A 27,381-nucleotide genomic window follows, 5' to 3' on the forward strand; every position below is an offset into this window, starting at 1 on the left:
ATGAATAATACATGTCTTTATAGCTGTATGTACTAAAAAATATCCCTCAGATAAATGAGTTATAAATTTCAGCTCAATTTCATCATTTGGTGATACAGTATACACTTTATGGGATATAAAAATTGGTTATTGTCTCATACTAGTTTCAAGGTCCCATTTATAAAAAAAATATTAACATAAAATAATTATTGTTAGTAGCCGTTTTAGAATTCCTTACATATTCATTGTATTATTCACATAAGAGAATTCTGACACAGTTATCACTAGGGTATAAACCCAAGTACTCCAAACTCCCATTTCTCATCAGAGATGTATTTCTCCTCTATCAAACTCATAGGTCATTTTCAATTTTTGAACTTTGAACTTGTACTTTTGCTATGGAGGAAAAAATGACAAAAGGAGGTAATCAGTAAGTAGATAAATAATTTTTAAAAACAAAACTTAGAGGGCTTCCCTGGTGGCGCAGTGGTTGAGAGTCCGCCTGCCAATGCAGGGGACACAGGTTCGTGTCCCGGTCCGGGAAGATCCCACATGCCGCGGAGCTGCTGGGCCCATGAGCCATGGCCACTGAGCCTGTGCATCCGGAGCCTGTGCTCCTCAACGGGAGAGGCCACAACAGTGAGAGGCCCGCGTACCAAAAAAAAAAAAAAAAAAAAAAAAAAAACCTTTGTAAAACTTTTTAACCTAAATACTACAATTAGCCTTTGCTTTCACGTAAGTCTTTGAGGTTTTATGCTATTACAATTGGCAGAGAGATGTAGGAACTTTAATTTCTTACATCTATTTCCTTTATAGTTTCTGCTTTAATTAATGGAAGTCAGTGTCCACTTTCCTTAGGAGTGGAGACACATATTAAATCTCCTCAAACATTCCTTGCTCAGCTATGTGAATGCTTTATACAATGGTAACTACGGCCAACAGTAGCTCTTGTTGCTATTTGTTATTTTATGCCCAGACGACTGTGTGCTAAACATGTTTCATGTTACCTACATGGCCATACGTGCTTGAAGGGAAGAATGAAACCCATGTACCTTGCTGAAGGGTGTAGCCTTGATGGTCGTATTTTTTGTTGCATGGATCTACGTACTAGCCCTACCACAGCTAATTGGGACAAGATTTGGTCCCTTCCAAAAAGCTTGGTTTGAAAAAAATGAGCTAGACTTATGAGATTCTCTCTCATTAATCTCAACTAAGAGGTAACAAAATATCTGATTAGCAATGGGTGTCAAAGATGAAAGAGTAATTTCTTGAAAGTAGATTAAGGGTCATGGTAAGCTGAAGCTATGTGTACACTGAAGGCATGAGAAAAGAGAAACAATAAGTAAGCAGAGGTAGAAAATAAATCAGGGAGGGTGGAGTCAAGATGGCAGTGTAGGAAGAGGCAGAGTTCACGTCTCCCCACAACTAGGGTGTCTGCCGGATGCTGGTGGGGGCCTCTGACACCCAAGGAGATGGGAAGAATCCCCAAGCGAACTGGTAGGACATGGGGGGACTGAGGAGGGAGAAGAAGTGGAGGCCAGACAGGACTGGTGGCCCTGAGGGGTAGCTGAGAAGGGGGAGGGGTTTCCATGCCTGGAGGGACCCTCAGGGGCTCAGATAGCGGGTAGCAGGCCCAGCGTTTCCCCTGCCAAATCGGCCAGGGAGGTCTGCCTGGCTCTCAGGCCAGATCCTATTTCCGCAGAGGTCCCATCCAGGCTGGGTTGGTCCTGGGGACGTAGGAGGGAGGCCAGGAGAGAACAGGAGAGGCAGGTGGGAGGGGCCCTCCAGGACTGGAGGAGCAGGAGAGGAGCAGAGGGCGTTTGCTCCACTGACTGGGGCCCAAGGAGACTGCTAAGCTCCCAGGATGATCTCCCACCCTCCAAAGTCCACTCCAGGCCATGTGGGTCCTGGGGACAAAGGAGGGAGGCTGGGGAGATTAGGAGAGGCAGGTGGGAGGAGCCCTCCAGGACAGGAGGAGCAGGAGAGGAGTGGAGGGTGTTTGCCCCAACCACTTGAACCCAGGAAGCCTGCTGGGCTCCAATGTGGGGTCCCCTGCTCTCTGAGCCCAGGGGCCTGGGCCCCTTCATTTCTGTTGAGCCTAAGTCCCCCATCCACACCCACCAGAGCCTTTTCCAGCCCTGTGGGTCCTAAGCATAGGTCCCACCCACCACCCAAACCTTGTCCCTGCTTAGGCCCTGTCCTCCATAGCCAAGGCCTTTTCCACCTTTTTTTTTTTTTTTTTCCCTCCTCCTCTTTTTTACTATTGTGGTTCTCTTTTACCTTCTGGTTGCTGTTTCATCTATATTTTTATTTTTATATTTTTTCTAACATATCTGTTAGTATCCTAGTCTAATTTTACTTTTTACTTTGTTATTTGTTTGTTTGTTTGTTTGTTTTGCTGCCCCACATAGGTTGCGGGATCTTGGTTCACAAGCTGGGGGTTGGCCTGAAACTCCTGTGGTGGGAGCTCTGAGTCTGAACCACTGGACTCACACAGAACCTCAGAACCTAGGGAATATTCATCAGAGTGAGGTCTCCTGGAGGTCCTAATCTCAGCACAAAGACCCAGCTCTACTCAACAGCCTACAAACTCCAGTGTTGGAAACCTCAGGCCAAATGGCCAGTAAGACAGGAACACAATCCCACTCAGAAAAAAAAAAAAAAGAAAAAAAAAATGAGATGGTAAAAAAAATATTTCACAGATAAAGAGGCAAGGTAAAAACCTACAAGACCCAATAAATGAAGAGGAAATAGGCAATCTACCTGTAAAAGAATTCAGAATAATGTTAGTAAATATGATGCACAATCTTGTAAATAGAAAGGAGGCACAGATTGAGAAAGTACAAGAAATGTTTAACAAAGATCTAGAAGAACTAGAGAACAAACAAAGAGAGATGAACAACACAATAACTGAAATGAAAAATACACTAGAAGGAATCTAACAGAATAACTGAGGCAGAAGAACGAATAAGTGAGCTGGAAGACAAAATGGTGCAAATAACTGCCAAGGAGCAGAATAAAGAAAAAAGAATGAAAAGAATTGAAGAAAATCTCAGAGACCTCTGGGCCAACTCTAAATGCACCAACATTCGAATTATGGGGTCCCAGAAGAAGAAGAGAAAAAGAAAGGGTCTGAGAAAATAGTTGAGGAGATTATAGTGGAAAACTACTCTAACATGGGAAAGGAAATAGTCACCCAAGTCCAGGAAACACAGAGAGTCCCATATAGGATAAACACACCAATACACGTATTAATCAAACTAACAAAAAATAAATTCAAAGAAAAAATATTAAAAGCAGCAAGGGAAACAAAATAACATACAAAGGAATCCCCATAAGGTTATCAGCTGATTTTTCAGCAGAAACTCTGCAGGCCAGAAGGGAGTGGCAAGACATACTTAAAGTGCTGAGAGAGAAAAACACAACCAAGATTACTCTATCAAGCAAGGATCTCATTCAGATTGGATGGAGAAATCAAAAGCTCTTCAGACAAGCAAAAAACTAAGAGAATTCAGCACCACCAAACCAGCTTTACAAAAAATGCTAAAGAAATTTCTCTAAGCAGGAAACACAAGAAAAGAAAAAGACCCATGAAAACAAACCCAAAACAATTAAGAAAACTGTAATAGGAACATACATATTGATAACTACCTTAAATATAAATAGATGAAATGCCCAAACCAAAAGACACAGACTAGCTGAATGGATACAAAAACAAGACCCATATATATGTTGTCTACAAGAGACCCACTTCAGACCTAGGGACACATATAGAATGAAAATGAAGTGATGGAAAAAGATATTTTATGCAAATGGAAATCAAAAGAAAGCTGGAGTACCAACCAAATAGACTTTAAAGACTGTTACAACAGATAAGGAAGGACACTACATAATGATCAAGGGCTCACTCCAAGATGATATAACGATTATAAATGTTTATGCACCCAACATAGAAGCATCTCAATACATAAGGCAAATACTAACAACCATGAAAGGGGAAATTGACCATAACACAATAATTGTAGGGGACTTTAACACCCCACTTACACCAATGGACAGATCATCCAAACAGAAATTAAATAAGGAAAAACATGCTTTAAATGATACAATAGACCAGATAGATATAAATGATATTTATAGAACATTCCACATGAAAGTGGCAGAATACAGTTTCTTCTCAAGTGCACACAGAACATTCTCTAGGATAGATCACATCTTGGGTCAAAAATCAAACCTCAGAAAATTTAAGAAAATTGAAATCGCATCAAGCATCTTTTCTGACCACAACACTATGAGATGGGAAATCAATTACAGGAAAAAAAATGTAAAAACCACAAATACATGGAGGCTAAACAGTGCACTACTAAATAACCCAGAGATTACTGAAGAAATCAAAGAAGAAATTTAAAAATACATAGAAATAAATGACAATGAAAACACAATCACCCAAAACCTATGGGACGCATCAAAAGCAGTTCTAAGAGGGAAGTTTATAGCAATTCAATCTCACCTCAAGAAACAAGAAAAATCTCAAATAAACAATCTAATCCAACACCTAAAGCAACTAGAGAAAGAAGAACAAGAAAACCCAATGTCAGTAGGAAGAAAGAAATCATAGAGATCAGAGCAGAAATAAATGAAATAGAAATGAAGAAAACAATAGCAAAAATCAGTAAAACTAAAAGCTGGTTCGTTGAGAAGATAAACAAAATAGATAAACCCTTAGCCAGATAGATCAAGAAAAAAAGGGAGAGGATGCAAATGAATAAATTAGAAATTAGAAAGGAAAAATCACAACTGACACCAGAGAAATACAAAGGATTATAAGAGACTACTACAAACAACTATATGCCAATAAAATGGACAACCACGAAGAAATGGACACATTCTTAGAAAGGTAAAATCTTCCTAGACTGAACCAGGAAGAATTAGAAAATATAAACAGACCTATCACAAGTAATGAAACTGAAGGTGTAATTTAAAATCTTCCAACCAACAGAAGTCCAGGACCAGATGGCTTCACAAGCAAATTCTGTCAAACATTTAGAGAAGAGCTAACACTGATCTTTCTCAAACTCTTCCAAAAAATTGAAGATTTTTTAATGAATCCCAGATTTGAAATTCATTCAAATAATGAATCCCAAATTCATTCTACGAAGGCACTGATACCAAAACCAGAAAAAGATATCACACAAAAAGAAAATTATAGGCCAATATAATTGATGAACATGGATACAAAAATCCTCAACAAAACACTAGCAAACAGAATCCAACAACATATTAAAATGATCATACACCATGATCAAGTGGGATTTATCCCAGGGATGTAAGGATTCTTCAATATATTCAAATCAATCAATGTGATACACCACATTAACAAATTAAAGAATAAAAATCATATGATCATGTCAATAGATGTAGAAAAAGCTTTTGACAAAATTCAACACCAATTTATGATAAAAACTCTCCAGAAAATGGGCATAGAGGGAACCTACCTCAACATAATATAGGCCATATATGACAAACCCACAGCAAACATTGTTCTCAATGGTGAAAGACTGAAACCATTTCCATTAAGATCAGGAACAAGACAAGGATATCCACTCTCACCACTCTTATTCAACATAGTTTTGGAAGTCTTAGCCATGGCAATCAGAGAAGAAAAAGAAATGAAAGGAATACAAATTGGAAAAGAAGGAGCAAAACTGTCACTGTTTGCAGATGACATGATACTATACATAGAGAATCCTAAAGATGCCCCCAGAAAACTACTAGAGCTAATCAATGTATTTGGTGAAGTTGTGGGATAAAAAAGTAATGCACAGAAATCTCTTGCATTCCTATACACTAACAACGAAAAATCAGAAAGAGAAATTAAGGAAACAATTCCATTTACCATTGCAACAAAAAGAAAAAAATACCTAGGAATAAACCTACCTAAGGACTTGAAAGACTTGTACTCAGAAAACTATAAAACACTGATGAACAAAAACAAAGGTGACATAAACAGATGGAGAAATATACCATGGGGATATATGGGGATATATGTATGCATATGGCTGATTCACTTTTTTGTACAACAGAAACTAACACAGTATTGTGAAGCAGTTACACTGCAATAAAGATCTATTAAAAAAAGAAAGAAAATAAATCACAAAGAAGAGTTCATGTAGAGTATGAGTCATGTCCCAAGTTATGTCCATGGTAGGGTACCCAAGTTGAGACTGCTATGATTGAGTCCTTGCATAGCTGAGTCCAGCATTAATATGCAAGCTAAGCTTCATGAGAGTTGGCCTCATATAGTCTCTTCTTTGTGGATTTCTGTTATGTTCCATTTATATTCTCACAATAAATAACACTGGGCTAAACCTAGCTTCATTAGTCCTTTCTTCCCTGAAACAAAAAAAATATCTAGGGAAGACACATGTTTAATGTGACATTTCAGTTCAAAGTAAAATTCACCTTTTCAAGCAAATGTAGGACTTTCAAAAGCGTTCATTTGAAATTTATTGCCATGTTATACAACCCCAGGTGGTGTTTCATTATGTCATTGAATCACGGAATTTTAAGTCTAAAAGTAACACTAGATATCATCTAGTTTTATGTTATCATTTTAAAGGACCAAAATTTAGAATCCCAATTACATTTTATGATTTGCCCAAGGTTATACTTCTCTAAGTCAATTTAGCAGAGACTAGAATTCAAATATTCTAATACCTAATAGGGAGGTAGGAGGGAACGAGAGATGGAAAGAAAAAGAAAGAGAAGAGAGACAGACACAGAAACAGAGAAAGGAAGAGAGAGCAAGAGACACCATAAATATGTGATATTTAAAAAACTCACTTGGAAAATTTATTTTAGTGTCTACCCAGAAGTACCTATTAAGAGAGAGTATCTTTCTATTCTGATATATGAAACAACTAGGACTTTGACATAGGGTGTCAATATCATCATGGTATAGGAGCAGCAGTCTTGTCAAAAGAAAAAAAAGAATAGAATGAAAAGAATAGTGATTGTCTTTGATAAACTTGAAGGAAAGCAAGTGTTGGAAACTAGACATTAGTAAGATTATTAGAGTCTTTGTGAACCTTATTTCTGAGAAGCACAGGTACATATCACATATTTCTACACTGAATCATTCATATTATTGTGTATAAATATATATAGTTATATATATGTAACTATATACATAATTAGAGTACATGTCTATGATTATCAAATCAGTTTAAAGCTCTTTTTATTGTCTCTAACGCAAAGTAAAAGCTTGATACATATAAAGTAATTTTTAAACATTACAGATATAGAGACAATAGATAGATGTTAGATAGATAAAATGTGATTGTACGTAACTTTACCCTTTATTGTGATACAATGATACAATAAGTTTCCTTTCTTTAGTTTGTTTTCTTTGTATAATTTCTCAGTTTAACTTCCAAATAGAATGATTTTTTTCCACTAAAGAGCTTTTGTTTTTAACCAAACATATAACATTTCACTTCTGATCGTACTGGCCTATTGTTTTTTATACATTGATTTTCAGTTTATAAGTTTACTCATGGCAATTTAAGGATAAAAGCTAAATTTATTTGTCATGATAGGCATCACATGGAATCAAAGGCAAGAAGTACAACTAGATAACATAAAAATTGTAATCAAAATTAAATATCAGAATCCCAGAATATTTCTAGCTCCATATAAGTTAGCACTTGGCTTATCCCTGTGTCAGTAACATCAACACCACTGATACATGAGACAGGGAGATGGGTATAAAAAATGAACTAACACTGGAGCTCCAAAATATATGAAACAAATAAAAAACTGAAAGAATTAAATGGGGAAATTAATAGTTCTACAATAGCTGGAGGCTTCAATGTCCCGCTTTCAGAAATGGAGTTAACAGTAGACAGAATATCAATAACAAAATAGAGGACTTGAACAACACTACAAACCACCTAGACCTAATCGACATATTCAGAACATTCTGCTCCGGAAAAGTAGAATACCTTTTTCTCAAGTGCACATGGGACATTCTCCAGCATAGGTCATATGTTAAATCACAAAACAAGTCCAAATAAATTTTAAAAGATTGAAATTGAAATTATCCAACATATCTTCTCCAATTACAATGGATTGAAAATAGAAATTAATGACAAAAGGAAAACGGGAAAGTTACGAATATGTGGAAATTAGACAACACACTTTTAAAAAACCAAGGGATCAAAGAAGAAATCACAAGGGAAATGAGAAAATACTTTAACATGAATTAAAGAAAAAACATATACACAACACACCAAAATTTATAGGATGAAACAAAATGACTGCATAGAGGGAAATTTATAGCTCTAAATGCTTATGTTAAAAAATGGAAAGATCTCAAATCAATAACCTAACTTACAACTTAATAGAAAAAGAACAAAATAAATCCAAAGCTAGCAGAAGGAAATAATAAAGATTAGAGTGTAGATAAACAAAATAGAGAACAGAAAAACAAAGGGAAAATCAATGAAACCAAAAGTAATAAAGTTGGTGTCACATATGAGTAGAACATGATAGTATGCGATGAAATCTGAATTCAGTGATACATACTATAATAAATGATGCATTGGAGGAAGAGTACTTTTAAGTTGAGTGCAAATTCTATAACAGCTTCAGAGAAGAGATTGCTATGATTTACGTAGGTCAAGAGACTATTAAAGGAAATTTACAGCAATAATACCATCAGGAAATTTTTAAAAATCAACTAGTGATGTTCATAGGAGGAACAAGGATGAGAGTAGTGTAACAATGTAACAAAAGAAAGTTCATACTGAAAGCAAAAAAAAAAAAAGATTAGGTTATAGATATTAGTCTATACATTAGTTTTTCTGTGATTGATTTTCACTATATATAAAAATTATTGTCCAACAAAAGAAACAATACAGACATAAAAAATAATGCAAATTTCAAATGTTGACACATTGAAATTTTTCATTTAAAATGTTTCATTATATATCTATTGTGTTATTTTCCACTGGTTATGTCAATTTCAGAAACACACTTTTAAATATTGTTATGAATGTGTGTGAGACTAAATACATAGTTCTTCATTTATTCCCATAGAAGTGGTAGGGAGGGTTTTCCTAAAATGTACCTAGGAGGTTGGAAGGTTGCACACCAGATAAGATTTTTAGCAGAATACATTTAATAAACTGTGCCTTTCTATTTATTGCATTATTGTCAGAAAAGGATTTATATTTCAGGGGAAAGCCAAGGTACCATAACATAGAGGGCTGGGCAACAATAGGAAAGGATGTCAAAGCTCAAATTAAAGATAGCATTCATAAATTAAGGATTGGGGCAGGAAAAGTTTTGATGATCCAACATGTAAATCTAGTTGTCAAGTCAATCTATCTAGCTTCTTGGTCTATTCGTATTTGTTATTGATGCTTTTAATTTTGGCTTAGACAGCAGCTATAAGTTTACTAAAAGAAATAAATATAAGATTCTCTCTGGGTTTGCCTTAGGGAATCAAGCTGATTTCGTACATTTTTTCCTTGAACTGGATTAGACCTTTTGAAGATAAATATAACTGTGGAATGGAAAAGAGATTGTTGAAGACCTAATGTGATTAGTGTTATCTTAAAAGCAGTTATCTTTCCTTCTGAGGTAAAAATGACTTAGGTTTGAAGTTCAGTCCAAAAAAAAAATTTTGTATAAGTGCTACAAAAGAGAAATTGTAACAGTTCTTGAGGATTATATGGAAATCCTGGAGAGCAATAATGAGAAAGGAGTATGTAGAACAATAGCTTAGATTTAGACTTAAAAAATAAACTATAGAGCTTATTTTTCCCATTCTTGAATACATACACAGTTCCTGACTACAATTCTGTAAGACTTATTTTTGTAGCCTGATCAGTCAGTGACTATAAACTTTTCCGATGGCAAAGTTCCAGAATAGCCAAAATCATCTTGAAAATGAAGGAAAAATGTGGATGATTTACATGTCCTGATCTCAGGTCTTACTCTAAAGTCAGAAATCAAACACTGAAGTACTGACAAAAGGAAAGACAAAAAAAAAAACCCAAACAAACCAATAACACATAATAGAGAATTCATAAATGGGGCATATACTGTCAGATGATATTTTGGTCAAGGCATCAAGTCAACTCAACTAGATAATAAAAGTCATTTTAAACAAATGGTGCTGGAAACACGGGATATATACCAGGAGAAAAAAAAGAAACTCATTTCTTCATACCCCTCCCCCCCACAAAAAAATAACATTTGAGATCGATATCATAGACCGAAACAGAATGTCCAGAATCATGTAGCTTCTGAAAGAAAACAACCTTGTGAAAACTTCTTCAACTTAATACAAAAATAGCACAAATGAAAAAAAAAAAGATAAATTAAACCTTATCAAAAAAATCTCTGCTCATTAAAAAACAATCATTAAGGAAATAAAAAGCAAACCACAGACTAGATATAGTATTTGCAGCATATATAGTAAGAAAGGACTCATAGATTGTTAAAGACTACAAATAAATAATGAAAAGATAAATAACAAAAAATGGGCAAAAGACTTTAACAGACAATTCTCAAAAAATATATGTCAATGACCACATGATAAAGGACTCAAAATCATTAGTTACCAGAGAAATGAACATGAAAACCATGATCAGTTATAATTTAGCACCCACTAGAAATTGCTAATGTTATTGTAAAAATGACAACACCAAAGTTTGTGGAGCACCTGGAATTTTATATATTGTTGCTGAGAGTGCAAGATGGTAAACCACTTTGGATAAGTATTCGGCAGTTTCTTTTAAAGTTAAATATACACCTAATCTCAAAGCCATCAATGCCACTTGTGTTTCCTTGAGAGATGTAAAAACACATATCTACCAAAGGACTTGAACATCAACACTTATAGCAATGTTATTTATAATTGTCATGAAATGGAACTCAAATACTAACAAAAGAATGGATAAACTATGATATATTCTTACAACAGAATGACAGTCGCGAGTAAAAACAAATACACTTCTGTTACAGGCAATGATATAAATAAATCTCAAAAATATGATGTCGAAAGAAAGCTTTACAAAACTGACACCCAGTGTATAATTCCATTTATATGATGTCCAAAAAACCAGGCAAACCTAAACTGTGGTGGGAGAAAATAGAAAGTGTTTAACTCAAGGGGAAGCAGGTGGATTGACTGGAAAGGGACGTAAGCAGATGTCCGATGACTATCAGACGGTGATTACTTGGGTGTATCAATTGTCAAAACTTGAGATTTGGGGATGTAATTACACTTAAAATCTAAAATATTTTATAGCAACTCTTTTTTCACTTTTACTTGGAAGGCACCACAAAGATGAATAAAAAATGTAAATGATAATGTCTTAACATTCATTCATCTATTCCTTCATTTAACAGACATGTGTTTTGCACCAGCTACGTTTCAGACACTGTTCTGGATGCAATGGATATAATCATACACAATGTCCCTGCGTTGATATGGAACTTTGGACTGTACAATCTAGTGGACAAGATAGAAAAATATATATATACCAATAAGCATATCCTGTGCGGCACAGTGAGAAACGCTATGAAGAAAAATAAAGAAAAAAAGTGGAATAGAATGTGTCCATATATGTGTGTTTGGGGGTTTAGCTATTACAAATGAGATGGTCAAGAAAGTTTTTTCTGAATGTAACATAATAACAAAAAGCTGAAGAAATTGAGGGAGGGAGCCATGCAGATATCTAGGAAAATGCATTTTAGGCAGAGAGCCAGAGGAAAGAATAAACCCAAAGGTCCAGACATAGGAGTACTCTTTGTGTTTCAGAAATATCAGGAGAGCCAGTGTAGGTGTGATTAAGTGAGCAAGGGGAAGAGTCAAGAGAAGAAGCCAGAGAAATCGTGGCTAACCAGTCACGTAATACCGTGTAGGCCAGTGTAGGATTTGGGTTTTTACTCTGAGTGAGCAGAAATGCTATCAGAAGTGTTTAAACACGAAAGTGACATGAGATGACTTAAATTTTAAAATCACTATTCTAGCTTCTCACTGAGAATGATTGTGTAGAATGAAGGAGGACAAATTAGAAGCTGGGAGAACAATTAAGTTACTATAATTGTAGTCCATGTGACAAATAGGGCTAGCTTGGACCAGGACTTCAGAAATAAAAATGATTAAAGTCAGGAAGATTCGGAATATATTTTAATGGCACTGATGACATTTGCTAATGGTTTATGGGGAAAAAGAGGAGTTAAAATGACTACAGTTTGGAGCTAAATAACTGGAAGAGTACAGCTACCAATCAGTGATAGGGGAAAACATGGATGGAGGTTTCAGAAGTGAGTTAATGTCAGGAATTAGAAGTTTAGATTTAGATTTATTAAGTTAGATTCTTCTGAGACATAAAAGTAGAGGTGTCAAATGGGCAACTGGATATTGAATCTGGAGTTCAGGAGATTCTACCTGAAGATACACATTTCAGTCATCATCATGTAGTTGAAATCCCTGGAGAAGACAAAAAGCGGGGGAGGAGAGGAGGAGCTGAGTCCTGAGGTAGTTCAGTTTCTGGAGGTTGAATATTTAAGAGGGAACAAGCGAAGGAGAGGAAGGAGGAACAACCAATGATGGCAAAGGAGAATCAAGACAAGATGAATTGAAACACACAGGTGAAGAAAGCGTTTCATGAATTGTGTCAACCGCTGCTAATAATGAGTGGGTAAGTTATAATTTCTTGTAAGAGTCAGCCTTACTACTGCATGAGAAGATCTCAGATACAAAGGTGACTTCAAAGACTATGTTAGCAGTTTTAAAATACTCTTTATGATTCATTTGCCCAGTAATCAAACTCATGTACTCAAATAGGAAATTTTAACCCTGGATATACATTACAATGGTTGGGATCTTTTTAAAAAACACTGTCTCTCAAACAGAGATCTGATTTAATTTTCCTGAGATGGAATTGAGCTTTGGTAATTTTTTTCCAATCTTTCCATATTACTCTAATATGCAGCCAGGATTGAAACCACTGATTTTGATCAACTCAGTAATGAGAATTCATTAATTCTTGAGATAGTTTATTCTTAGACTTCTGTGATATGCTACATCAAATCTTTCCAAAAGCTTCTCTCCTTTATAAAAATACTTCAAATTCTTGTAGACATTGATGACATGATATGGATCGGATTGCCCTCATGCTCCTGATTGCTCTCTTCTAAAACCACCTTAGATGATCAATGTCTGCCATGAAGTGGAATCAAATAGGAAGCTATTACAATTATAACAGGAAAAATAGCAGTGTCCAGACTCAGACCATTGCCACAGGTATGGTCTAAGTAAGGTTCCCATTGTGAACACAGGGGTCCATTAAAACAACCTATTTGATTGTTTGCTTGCTTGTTTGTGTTTAATTATGGAGGTAACATTACAATGGTGATTTTGTTGTTGTTGTTGGAGTATAGTTGCTTTACAGTGTTGTGTTAGTTTCTGCTGTACAGCAAAGTGTATCAGCCACACGTATACATATATCCCCTCTTTCTTGGATTTCTTTCCCATTTAGATCACCACAGAGCATTGAGTAGGGTTCCCTGTGCTATACAGTTGGTTCTCATTAGTTATCTATATTATACATAGTAGTACATATATGTCAAACCTAATCTCCCTTGGTATCCATACATTTGTTCTCTACGTCTGTGTCTCTATTTCTGCTACAATGGTGATATTTTTAACCTACTATCAATTATAACCTCTAGAAAGTTATCACACCTAATAAAGTACTGTGTCCTGTTTTATTCTCCTCTACCAACTAGGATTTGGGTACTAGTTATAGACCTTTCTATAGGACTCCCCTAAAATTCATCTTGTTGAAATTAAATTATCATAAGAAATAGAAATGAATATAAATTGCATTCCTTGTCTAGTAAGTGGTTTAATAGATATCCCTTCATTTGAACTTTATAACAGCATACCTCAGGCTAATTGTTTATCTACTATTTATATTATTTCATTTATCTTCATTATTATTTTGTTGATCACATTCTTTAAGCAGATTTGAATATTCTTTAACAATCCAGCAAATACACATTATAGCCACTGTAACCAACATCTAAGATATCATCCACAATGTATATGTCCATAATAGATTATTAATGGCAAGATCAGCATAAAACAACAGGGCTCACAGGATGATCCCATAGAGTACAGTGTGTGCCTGTATATGTGTACAGGCTAGTATAAGAAGAGTAAAACATAACCTGTAAGTATATGTATCACATTGTCAGCAATAGCTATCTGTAGTAATAAGAGGGATTTTACTTCCTATTTTCATATTTCTATAATGTTTTAAATTTGCTTTTTTAATTAAAAAACCCCAAAAGTATAAAAAAAGCTTCATAGCAAAAAGGAAAGGTACTGTAGGACCAACTTCTTCATTAGGTACGTAGGCACAGTGCCTACCACCCTCAATACTTTTAGGCATCCATGAAAATATTTTAACTTCTTTCTAAATTAGAGGAAAAAATGAACTTTTAGGTAAAATAAAATAGTTTAGTATAGAATGTTAATATATTCATTTTTATACCAATGCAGTTACAAAATATAAATATAAAATTTTTTGTGAAAGACGGGGCCCATGGAAAGTCATAATTCAGCCCTGGTTATGGGCTCCTCTTGGAGAGGAAAAGCACCCTGAAGCTGTTACCTGTCAAGTACACAATCAGGCATTCCATCCTAGAAGTCACAGGAGAAAAAGTCTCCAGATCAAGTTAAGATGTTCAAATCACATGGCTTATTGACTCAATTTAAAACATACGGGGACTTCCCTAGTAGGGCAGTAGTTAAGAATCCGCCTGCCAATGCAGAGGACAAGGGTTCGAGCCCTGGTCTGGGAGGATCACTCATGCCGCAGAGCAAATAAGCCCGTGAGCCACAACTACTGAGCCTGCGCTCTAGAGCCTGCGAGCCACAACTCTTGAAGCCCACGTGCCACAGCTACTGAAGCCCGTGTGCCTAGAGCCCGTGCTCCACAACAAGAGAAGCCACTGCAATGAGAAGCCCGTGCACTGTCCGCTCGCCACAACTGGAGAAAGCCCGGGTGCAGCAACGAAGACCTAACGCAGCCAAAACAAATTATTAATTAATTAATTTTAAAAAACCCATATGGCAAAGCAACATAGATTAATAGATTATGGTAGCTTGCAGGTGGGATAGAAGGACCATAATACCTCTCAGTCTCTCCCTCTCCTCTCTCCCTTCCTCCTCTCTCTTATCCACCACTTTTCTCTTGCATCAGCCTTCCCTGCTATAGTATGGTAATAAGGACCAGAGTTGAATTCAGTCAACGTGGCTCAGCGGAAGGAAGGTGACTGGAACCAACATACATGCTTATTTTATGGAAAAGATGCAAGGGCAAGACTCCTGGCCAGTAGCTATAGCTCCTATAACCTGCTATGCACCTGTGGCTTGTTTTTACATGTCTCAGTCAGAGGCTACAAGGGGCCAGATGGGGAGCACCAAAGAGTGCCCGATTTAAGGGTGATATAACTGTCAGAAAAATGTGGTGCTCCTTGAATATCTAATACTTGCTCATTTTATCTCTTCCTATCTATGTCAGCACACAAATGAACTACTTACCTCATCTATAGCTAACATGTTTCAGGCACTTCTTGTTTGTCATCTATACTTCATTTTACTATCCTCTATTGCTCATTTCTCTTCCTCTCTATAATACAGTGGACTATTAAATAAAATAAATAAATAAATAAATAAATAAAATCACAATAATCATAAATTAAATAAAATCACAAACACACAATAAAGTCACCTGATCTGATCACAATAAAATTAAACAACTCTGCAATAAAAATTTAAATTAAATGACAATAAATACAACCATTTTAACAAATTAAAAATATTTAAACCTATGAGTTTTTAATGATTAAAAACAACCATAATAAAAGTCCCGTCACCTTTGGAGGATATAAGTAAAACCAACTAAATATTTTGAAAAATTGTTCAATAAGAGTAAATAATCTAGTATGCTATCTTTATATAAAAACTGTTATTCATGATAACTACATTGTTAATGAGGAAAGTTTCTCTTTGTGAAAGCATCACAGCTAATAATTAGGATTGTTAAATTAGATGTCATATTTTCATAATCCCTAATGGAGTGAAAGATGTTGGCAATGATTATCAATGGCTAATAACAGAGAGATGGGGTGGGATGTGGAGAAAGAGAGACGAGAGAGAGAGAGAGAGAGAGATTTTTTTTTACCTCTGGAAATAAGTATAAGACATTATCTCTGAAGTGGTTTTGCCAAAACCTTGAACCGGTTTCTGATCAAACTTCTAAGTCTACCTCACACTTTATACAGAAAAAACAGTAGGTAACAGAGAGAAACATGTTAATAGACAGGTGGGAATGTAATCAACAAAATCCAGATTTAAAATTTCTAAGGACATGTCACCTGGTTTCTTCAATTAAAAACAAATGTAAAGAAAAATAGGTACAGAGGAAGAACATTTTCCAAAAGAGAATTAAGAAACATACCAATCATTCTCAATTTGCAAATTAAATTACATAATTTCCAAAATTTGCTTCAAAGTAATTTTGGAGAAGTAGAGGGTTAGGTCATCAATAAAATAAGAGTGGCCATGAGGCGATAATTTTTGAAGCTGAGGACTTGGCGATATTATATTATTTTCTTTACTTTGTATATCATTGGCCTTTTCTATAGTAAGAAGGGAAAAAATAAAAGAGAACCACACTGGATTGTTTCTATGTCCTGAGTAACTGTAAGTTAAGAGGGAAATAAAAATAGACAATTTGATTACTCAGCAAATAATGATAAAATAATTATAGGAGAAATGCATGAGTTTAAGTCAGGCTGAAGTCATAAATTTATACTCTAATACGGTTTTCTTATATAACAGAAAGAAAAGGGATGAGTTATTTATTCATTTTCAGAATGTAAAAGGAGAAAAAATACTATTCAAAGAAAAACAAAAAAGGGTAAAAGAAGAAACATTTAAACTAGATTACAGAAAGATATTGTAATTGATACTTACACTCAAGGAAAGAAAAAAATAATTAGATAGACCCTTGAGAAGTCTACCAAAAAGCCAAAAAGTAGAAATAATGATAATTAGAATGAGAAATCAAATATAGTGACATGAAATATAGGAATTAAAAACCATATTAACACAGTTGAAAATATTAACAAGGGAATCTTGTTAGTATTTCTGAAATAATCTATAATTGCATCTTTCAATTTATGCCAAGAATGAAAGTCCAGCTCAATTTTTTTTTAATTATTCATATTTTACATTAACATATCAATAAAAGCCATAAAGGAATTAGAGATTTCTTATAAGACATTCCTCTAAAAAGCAGGAAAAGAAGACTATTCCCTAAATATAATTCTGACTCTCTATTTCAAATTAACAACTACATTCTGCCTCCTTTACAGTTCTTGGTTATGTACTTACTGCCAGCCCCTAATGTCATCATGCTAGCTGTACTTATTTCTTCCCTGAAAAAATTTTACTTTAATACTTATTTCTTTCCAGCCTCATTCTCTCTATGTTTAGTATTGACAATATTCAACACAGAAAATATACTAAATTTGTTTTAGTTTCCTTCAGAATAAAGTCTATAGCCTTTAGAATGATTAAATTGATTTATTCTTAATTTATTCATCAAATATTTTAATATCTATTATGTGTTTGGCCCTTCATTTATGTCTCTGGTTCTATTTCTCAATTCTTTGTTTATAATAGCATAAAAAAAGAACAGAAAAATGGAAACCTTCTCAATGTCATCAGTGGGTGAATTGTGTATTCTCCCCCTCCAACCTATATCCTATTTTATTGTTTTCTTTATGCCCTTATAATCACCTGATATATATTATATCATTATTAGTTTATTGACTGCCTTGCTTTATAGAAAGCAAGCTCTGTACGGTGAAAGCATTTATGGCCTTTACTGCTGAATTCTAGGGCCCCGAAAAATGCCTGGCACATACATGTGCTTAATTAATAGTTGTTGAAGAATTTCAATAGATAAACAATAAGTAAACTATGATATATCCAAAAGCAATAGGATAGCATCATGGTAATAAAAATCATAGTTGCACACATAGCAAGAAATACTTGTTTTTTTAAATCTACTTCGAAATAGTTTTAATTTAATGATTTCTTAGAAAATTGTAAGGGTTTTAAGTTTTACTTAAAGTTTATAAGTATTACTATGTAAAAAATTTACAATTACACAACACAAAACTATGTACAGATAAAACAACTGAAAGGGGAAATGTCAGAGTAATGTCTGTTTAGTATTAACATGTTAACTACACTCTTACATTAGTGATGAAATAATGAGTGACAGGTCCTCTACGTTTTCTAAAATGTTTTAAAATTTCCTTTCATATTTATGAACTGTTTATAACATGAAATATCATGATGTATATAATATATTTGAAATCATTATTATTAATCTTTTGTTTTCAACTACTGTACTAATTTTCTTTAGGTGAAACTCTCTGGTTCTTTGTTATCATCTAAGGTCTATAGATAAGGTAGGTTTTATAGAATGTGTGCACAATAAAAGAAACCAAAGAACATAAATGTGGTAATATGAAGCCTAAACAACTTGTCTCAGAGTAAACAGACATTACTCTGTAAAAATTGGGGAAATGTTTTATTCATTTTTATAATACAGACAATTGCTCTATTAAACATCATAAACATAACTGCTTTAATATTAATTTAAATCAGAGTTTATGATCCTTTTATAGCAAAACCTAAGGAAAAAATGCTTTAAAATTACCCAGTTACATGACAACACATCTATGCAAAAATTATTGTGTTGATTTTCATATAAATCCAAAAATTAAGATTGCTCAAAATCTGAATCAACTAAAAATTATCTGTATTTGTTCTATTTTACAGATTTTCAGGGCAGCATTATTGAAAATAAAATCCTAGCCATTCTAAATGTAACTCATTAAGTGAAAACAATGTTACAATTGCAATAAAAATATACACAACTATATATACCCCTCACAGCAGGTTCTTTTTTATCCTTATTTGAGTACACTTTTATTGGCATACAAACATAAAATCATAATAGTGACTTTTTGACTTATTCATGTATTTCTTTCTCAGCCTTTGCTAAACAATGTCCTTCTGCCTGGCATTGGCCACTTTAGGATGTGGGGATGAAAGGAGCCTCTTTCAGAAGGCTGCATTTGAGCAGAGACCTGAAGAGGCCCTAATAACATGCAGTTATTTTAAACAAATTATTTAATTTGCTTTCAATTTGCAATAATCATAAACTTTTAGAACTGTAATTGACCATAAATATAATCTAGTGGAATTTCTTTATCTAATACACTGAAATTAAAACCAAGATGCTATACAAATAAGCAAGATGGCTGAATGGTAATCGAAACAGTTGGCAACTTTAAAAATGCCAATAATTAAAAAATTTTTTTCAATAATTAAATTCTCAACTATACCGGATGTTCCTTGTAAGAATACAGCAATTGTTATATTTCTTTGTATCCTATATACAACACAGAACTGTGCCCTATAGTACAGTAATTAAAATTATAGATTTTATAGTCAAGAAAACTTGGGTTTAAATCCAATTTTTGCCCCTTACTAGACATACAACATTAGAAAGGTTATGTAACTAATTCTAATTCTCAATTCCTTCATCTGAAAGAAAGGAATTAAAACAATAGTTAGTTGTGAGTTTTAATGGTAATAATGTTCTCAAAAGTATTTACTCTTCTTTAATAAATAACTTGTACTATTAATTTAGTAAATATTCAATAGAAAGTTAATAAGATAGGAAGGGTGGGAGGGAGGGAGAGGCAAGAGGGAAGAGATATGGGGACATATGTATATGTATAACTGATTCACTTTGTTATAAAGCAGAAACTGACACACCATTGTAAAGCAATTACACTCTAATAAAGATGTTAAAAAAATAAAATAAAATAAATTTAAAAATTTTTTAAAGTTAATAAGAGATTTTCACTAAATTGACATTATATATCTTATGTAAACTATTTTAAATAATATTTATAATCTTATTTATATTTATAAATATTTACAATCTTACCTATGAGATTATAAATCTTATTCCAATAATATACTAGATTTTGCTTATGAGAACAGTACTAACATATTAAATGTTAATAGAATTAACATTTGTTGAAAAAATAAGCACAGGACATAAATATGTTATATATTTAAGGCTTTGTGAGTGGATTTCAACTTGAAATACAATACATACAAATGTGTTAGAGCTATAATCTATGGATTAAAAGCAAGAAAAAGGCAATTTTCTGGTGTGATATATGGATGATAAGTGACATAAAAAAAGATACAAATTTTTAATATGATTTTTTTGCAAAACAGCCCAGTGCCCTTCTGAATACAGCCATCATCTGTACTGTTGCTTCTTACCTTGACATCTGAAAATCCTTCCACAATGAAATTCAAAGATGAGCTGTAATGCATAGATCCCAAATAGCAGGAGCTATTTATTCTTAGGAACAGTTCAGAATTGCTATAATAAATTATATTTCCATCATATGGCATTTGATGTCTACTTTTGTCTTTGGTAAAATGAGAAATCTTAAATATTTCTTTTCTGAATAATAAACACAACAGATATATGACTTAAAATTGAGAAAATATATAAAGCTTAATATTTTCTCTAACAGGAAATGACAATAGGTCAGGAATATTTATATGTTTTATAAACGACTATGACATTGAAATTTAAAGATGGAGCAATAGCAGTAATTCTTCTGGTGCAGTCATTCTTTTGGTCAAAGACTGTTTGAAGGGAATTTCCTTTCAGTGTGGGGATGTTTCCCACTGAGCATGAGATTTTACCCTACCCCCAAGTGTGTATATATATATATAGAGAGAAAAGTCTCAATATTGAAGTAGAAATGTAAAGTTCTAGAGGCATATTTACTCTAAGAAGGTATGTCCTTTTTTAGTTATGGATACCTATAGTCACATAAATCATTAATTTCATAAGCAGATTCAGCATGATTTTTATATACTAACTACTTACCAAGGCATTTGAATCTAACCATCTGGTTCATCTGACCAACACCCTTCTCCTCCACTCATATAATGACTCTAATGTTTGTCTTTAGGATAACTAACACATTTAGCTGCAGAATAAATATAACAAGTGGATAGAGAGACAGACAGATAGAATGCAGAATAAATATCATAACCAGGACTTCCCAGGTGGCACAGTGGTTAAGAATCTGCCTGCTAATGCACGGGACACGGGTTCGAGCCCTGGTCCGAGAAGATTCCACATGTCGTGGAGCAACTAAGCGCTCTAGAGCCCACGAGCCAAAACTACTGAAGCCACCAGAGTGCCTAGAGCACGTGCTCCACAACAAGAGAAGCCATCTCAATGAGAAGCTCGTGCACCGCAATGAAGAGTAGCCCCCGCTCGCCGCAACTAGAGAAAGCCCGAGTGCAGCAACAAAGACCCAATGCAGCCAAAAATAAAATGAAATACTAATAAATAATTTAAAAAATATATCACAACCAGATAGATAGGTAGATACTTACAAAATAATCCCTGCAAAACCTAAATATTTAAGCTAAATTTGTATTAACCTGAATGACTCCTCTTCCTTTTAATGCTAAATACACTCCTAAATATACTGCTTAAGTTAATTTTTATTATTTCCAATTTCAGCAACTTCTAGGCTTTGGAAGCCCTTCATCCTAGTCTTTGACATAAAGTTAACACATAGTCACTTATTTACTTTTTTGACTGAAAGCAAAAGCCTCTCCCCTCCGAAAAATAATAATGACAATAATGACCTTTGAATTTAAAACAAGTGCCCTAAATGTAAACTGATCCACCCTTATGCAAATGCAACCAAGTTATATATTCATAGACTCAAAAATTCATCTCTTTAAGCTCTTTTTTTGGTACCACATGACTTTTTCCCCTGTGAGAATGTACTCTATCTGTTTTATATAAGTAGCTTTGTAATGGCCTTTGGCCAAAATTGTAAACGTCTGAATTTCTGACCTGAGTTACATATCTCTATTATTAACTGCTTTACATTGAATATAAGCCTGATAGTAAAAATTTAAAGAGATAGCATTTTATACAACTATTTAAAAATATTTTACCCAAACAGGTATTCAGTACTTTCCAGGCAAAAATGAACATTTTCTCTTGAAACCAACTTCAACAGGGAACGTGACTGGAGATCTTTTTCCCTACTGTTGCTTCATGACAATAATCACCTACTGACGAAGGTAAACACTCTCTGGAGGCGTTAGCAAAAACTATGCCTTCTATTTTCTATTTCAGTGAAGCTACAGCCCATATCTGCAAACAACCCCACTCACAAATAAGTTCTTATGATTCAGAACTTCTAATAAATTAAGGTCATTCAAAACCAACTGTAGTAACATCTCTCCTTGAAAGTGAGTTACGTTTACACAAAAGGCAAGTTCATGCTGAACTGAAATTATAATTCAAGTCATAAAAAAAGGGTGTGATATTATGGACTGGTTTGAATGAGGTGATTTACTCATTCTTTTTGCTAAGGTCAAAACTAAAAATCAATAATTTTGAATGCACATATCTTCTAACATGAAGTAAGATCCAAAGACACGGTTATCTCAAAGCGGACAGTTATCACATAGATGCCTTACAAAAGTTATCAGTCCATTAAATAAACGGTTCTTTTTAAATATTGTATAAAAAAGTAAAAAATGAAGGGGAAAGAAAAATACAAAAATAGCACATGATAGCCTAAGTATATAAGGAAATTAATATTTTATTCATAATAAAAGATTAAAAAGTGTTATAGAATTTCTAGACTTCTCCAGCTATGGAGTCCTTATTTCAATTGCCCATGAGCCAGATAATTTTGAACTCTTAAAAAATTTCTAGTTAAAATTCACTTTTGATCATTCCACATCCATTTTCCAAGAATGGGAATAAAACTATATTCACAGTAAGCCAAAGAAGGGAAATCTGGTTAAATATGAGACTACTTTGCTTTTCAAATCACCTCTTCTAATATCCCTAATCCAGGATACATTAATTCTCATTGTCTCTGCCATTCTCTTATTTTCAGAGGTTCAGAGAATAGCGATAAGAATATAACTGATTCTTTCCCAGATTTATTGGGAAACCATCACGTAGTTATATAAATAATATTTATATATGATATTTATATATATAAGTGATATTTATACATATAAATTCTTTATTAACACTCCGTATTATGACAACTCCTTCAGTGTTATTCAAGATAGAACTTTTCTTCTCTCTTGCCCATCTAAAATTTTGATTCTGGTTTCCAAAAAGAACCTCTCTCTTCAAGCAAAATTTTGCCTTCCCATGTGGTGAGGGTTCAGGATACTCACATTAAATTCAGCATAGAAATCTAAATGTTGAAGACAAGGTTGCCCACTCTCTCCACTATTACTCAACATAATTTTGGAAGTTTTAGCTACAGCAATCAGAGAAGAAAATGAAATAAAAGGAATCCAAATCAGAAAAGAAGTAAAACTGTCACTGTTTGCAGATGACATACTATACATAGAGAATCCTAAAGATGCCACCAGAAAATCACTAGAGCTAATCAATGAATTTGGTAAAGTAACAGGATACAAAATTAAGCACAGAAATCTCTCACATTCTTATACACTAATGATGAAAAATCTGAAAGAGAAATTAAGGAAACACTCCCATTTACCATTGCAACAAAAAGAATAAAATACCTAGGAATAAACCTACCTAAGGAGGTGAAAGACCTGTATGCAGAAAACTATAAGGCACTGATGAAAAAATTAAAGATGATACAAAGAGATGGAGAGATATACTATGTTCCTGGATTGGAAGAATCAATACTGTGAGAATGACTATACTACCCAAAGCTATCTACAGATTCAATGCGATCCCTATCAAACTACCAAAGGCATTTTTCACAGAACTAGAACAAAAAAAATTTCACAATTTGTATGGAAACACAAAAGACCCAAAAGAGCCAAAGCAATCTTGAGAAAGAAAAACGGAGCTGGAGGAATCAGGCTCTGGGACTTCAGACTATACTACAAAGCCACAGTAATCAAGACTGTATGGTACTGGCTCAAAAACAGAAATATAGATCAATGGAACAGGATAGAAAGCCCATTCTTTTACAGCTACATGTAAAAGAATGAAATTACAACACTCCTTAACACCATATACAAAAATAAACTCAAAATGGATTAAAGGCCTAAATGTAAGGCCAGACACTATAAAACTGTTAGAGGAAAACATAGGCAGAACACTCTATGACTTACATCACAGCAAGATCCTTTTTGACCCACCTCATAGAGACATGGATTAAAAACAAAAATAAACAAATGGGACCTAGTGAAACTTAAAATCTTTTGCACAGCAAAGGAAACCATAAACAAGACAAAAAGACAACCCTCAGAATGGGAGAAAATATTTGCAATCAAAGCAACTCACAGAGGATTAATCTCCAAAATATACAAGCAGCTCATGCAGCTCAATATCAAAAAAAAAAAAAAAAAAAAAATCCAATCCAAAAATGGGCAGAAGACCTAAATAGACATTTCTCCAAAAAAGATATACAGATTGCCAACAAACACATGAAAGGACATTCAACATCACTAATTATTAGACAAATGCAAATCAAAACTGCAATGAGGTATCACCTCACACAAGTCAGAATGGCCATCATCAAAAAATCTACAAACAATAAATGCTGGAGAGGGTGTGGAGAATAGGGAACCCTCCTGCACTGTTGGTGGGAATGTAAATTGATACAGCCACTATGGGGAACAGTATGGAGGTTCCTTAATAAACTAAAAATAGCACTACCATATCACCCAGCATTCCCACTATTGGGCATATACCCTGAGAAAACCATAATTCAAAAAGAGTTATGTACCACAATGTTCACTGCAGCTCTATTTACAGTAGCCAGGACATGGAAGCAAACTAAGTGTCCATCAACAGGTGAATGGATAAAGAAGATGTGGCACATATATACAATGGAATATTACTCAGCCATAAAAAGAAATGAAATTGAGTTATTTGTAGTGAGGTGGATGGACCTAGAGACTGTCATACAGAGTGAAGTAAGTCAGAAAGAGAAAAACAAATACTGTATGCTAACACATACATTCTAGTTAAAATATACATACATATGGAATCTTAAAAAAAATGTTTCTGATGAACCTAGGGGCAGGACAGGAATAAAGACGCAGATGTAGAGAATGGACTTGAGGACACGGGGGGGGGAAGGGTAAGCTGGGACGAAGTGAGAGAGTGGCATTGACATATATACACTACCAAATGTAAAATAGATAGCTAGTGGGAAGCAGCCACATAGCACAGGGAGATCAGCTTGGTGCTTTGTGACCACCTAGAGGGGTGGGATAGGGAGGATGGGAGGGAGACACAAGAGGGAGGAGATATGGGAATATATGTTTATGAATAGCTGCTTCACTGTGTTATACAGCAGAAACTAACACACCTGTAAAGCAATTATGCTCCAATAAAGATGTTAAAAAAAACAAACAGTAGTTTTAGTGAAATAATTTTCATTCTTTTCCATATGGGAGAAAGATCTGATTATTAATCATAAAATCATGCTACAATTAGAAATCAGAAAATAGCAACTCTATAGTTGAGATTGAATTAAGTTAAGTGAGAGAATAAACAGAAAGGGAAGATGAGACCTAGGTGTGTTTTCTGAGCAGAAGGGAGTAGGATGGGACAGGAGAGAAAAAGGCATTCAACTATAAAGACAATAAGAGAATGGGGAGTGAATCAGGGATATGGGAATCTAATCTTGCAAAATTCAGGTATTTATTTTGGTGTTCCTTATTATTGACTTTGGCAGTAATATCCAGGCTGCAGAGGACTATAAAAAGAAGAGGACTGAGATGTGGCTGAGAAGGACTACAAAAGGTGAAGGCTCGAGATACAGATTCATGATCCATTTTCATCAAGATCCAGGTTAAATTTCTGAGCATTATTGATAATGGAAGAGGGTAGGGCCAAGAAGAGAAGTAACTAGTTACATAACAAATAAGAGTAATGTATTTTTTAAAGTTAATTTATTCTTTCGATTTTAACTTTTACTACCTCTATTTTTAGAAAAGAGGCCTGCCCTTAGATCAACTTGCCATTTCAAACTTGCTGTACTATTTCTCTGTCATGTCACCTCGTATTATCTTTCAACATCTAAAATAATACTGACCCAAAACTATATATGTCAGATTTGTATTAAGTATTCAAGACAATGTAGAGGATTGGCATCATGGCCTGGAAAACTATTTAATATATAAAACCCCTCTGTACATATCTCTGGTTTTGAAATGTCTTTATCTGGGAATTGTTTATTCTTAATAACATAAAAGAAATGTAGGCATTCACTGAGTTTTGGGTAGGCTGAAGTAGAAGCTTCTAAGATTCTATATGTTTATGAAATAAAGTTAAAAAAAAAGGATAAGATTTTGTTATCAATATGGGGTTTTTTGATTACCAATGTTGTAAACACAAGGTTTGCATTATTATTGTTAATAAGCACTTTGCGGAACTAATATGTGGTTATTGTGTGTCAAGTACTGTCCTAGATGCTTTATGAACATCTCTTTTAATATTCAAACCTTTTTTGGAGATTAGATATTATTAATTCCATTTCTAGAAGATTAAAGTGAGATTCAGAGAGGTTAAATAACCTTCCTGCAGTATTTCCTTTGTCCCCGTTAAAAGGTGGAGGTCTGCTCTTGTTTGCTCAACCCCGTTCCCTTTTCCTCTCTTGCACTTTACTGTCCCTCTTACCCCCCAACTCCTGATACTATCTTACCTAAAACAGTTCAGCATTCTCTTCTTTCCTCTCCCAAACCATGCACTCAAGCTCTAATTTTCTAGATCATAATTTCTTGACATCTATTCTCTCAATATGTTCCCTGATTTTATCTATTGACATATCCTAGACTACCCATTTAGCTTATTTACCTTAATACTTATGAAATAGTATAATTCAATATTTTTTTAAAAAAATTTAAGTTTGTCTCAATTAATTTAATGGTTCTTATTTGGAAAATTATGCCTATGTGTGTGTGTGTGTGTATTTTATGTCTTTTATTTTATTTAAGCCTTAGCTTCAGGTATATCTTTAAAAATTATGTCTAATGATTACCAGTACTCTGAAGATGACATGCTTAAGAAAGGTAATTTAATTAGCTGATAAGATCAGTGAAGTGGTAAATTAGTCAGCCATAGATGAAATATTTGACACCTGTCCTCAAAAGAGGAAAAGTTATTTTCTGAAAGGTATGTCAGCTTTAACACTGTCATT

The 27,381-nt window shown here is 34.1% G+C and overlaps 1 protein-coding gene across 1 annotated transcript in view; it reads right to left on the reverse strand.

The window, feature by feature from the left end:
- The window catches only part of DNAJB9 (DnaJ heat shock protein family (Hsp40) member B9), a 700,535-nt gene that overhangs the window by 100,272 nt on the left and 572,882 nt on the right, over positions 1-27,381 (reverse strand). The gene's annotated exons all lie outside the window — the stretch shown is intronic.

This window comes from Kogia breviceps, chromosome 9 (assembly GCF_026419965.1).
Source record: "Kogia breviceps isolate mKogBre1 chromosome 9, mKogBre1 haplotype 1, whole genome shotgun sequence".
NCBI classification, from domain to species: domain Eukaryota; kingdom Metazoa; phylum Chordata; class Mammalia; order Artiodactyla; family Physeteridae; genus Kogia; species Kogia breviceps.